Genomic DNA, 650 nt, shown 5'->3' on the forward strand with positions numbered 1-650 from the left:
CTTTTTTTAGGCATCCACTTGAATGAACTTTAATGCAGACTGTACGTTTAGGTATGTTCAGGTTACCAGCCCCATCCAGGCAGGAGACTGTGGTCTTCAGTCAGTAATAAAACAGAAATAAAAAGCATGCTTAACTTAAATTATTTACAAGAGCATTGCCTCAGGCGTTTGCTAAATTTGCGTTAACCTTAGCCTCAAAGTACCTTTGGGCTCGTTGGATTCGGCTGTTATTTTGCGGCCGATGTCGTCCACTAACGAGCGAGTGGAAAACCCAAAAACACCCGTAGTTTGGAAGGAAAAAAGGTTCAAAGGTCGGTAAGGGTCTGGTATTTATGTCTTTTTTTCCATTTTCCGCCTGCTGGGTGTCTGTCCTCATAGGTAAAGCACATGAGATGATGTTTGTATATGCGAAAGTCTGTGTAGCAAGCGTTCCAGAGCAAGCATTTGCCCTGCTTGAACGGAAATATTGTCAATATCGTTCGGCCGCTTGTTGTCACGTCCAGCAGATTCCAGGATGGACGGTATCCTTGCACTCTGTAGTCCTCTCTTCATAAGATCATTGGAAGCAGAGTGTCTGGGTAATGATGCCCAAGGGAGTACATTTGACTTCCACATTTGCACTTAATGAGGATGGGATCCGAGTGCATCTC

This window comes from Penaeus monodon, chromosome 20 (assembly GCF_015228065.2).
Source record: "Penaeus monodon isolate SGIC_2016 chromosome 20, NSTDA_Pmon_1, whole genome shotgun sequence".
In the NCBI taxonomy this organism is placed as follows: Eukaryota; Metazoa; Arthropoda; class Malacostraca; order Decapoda; family Penaeidae; genus Penaeus; species Penaeus monodon.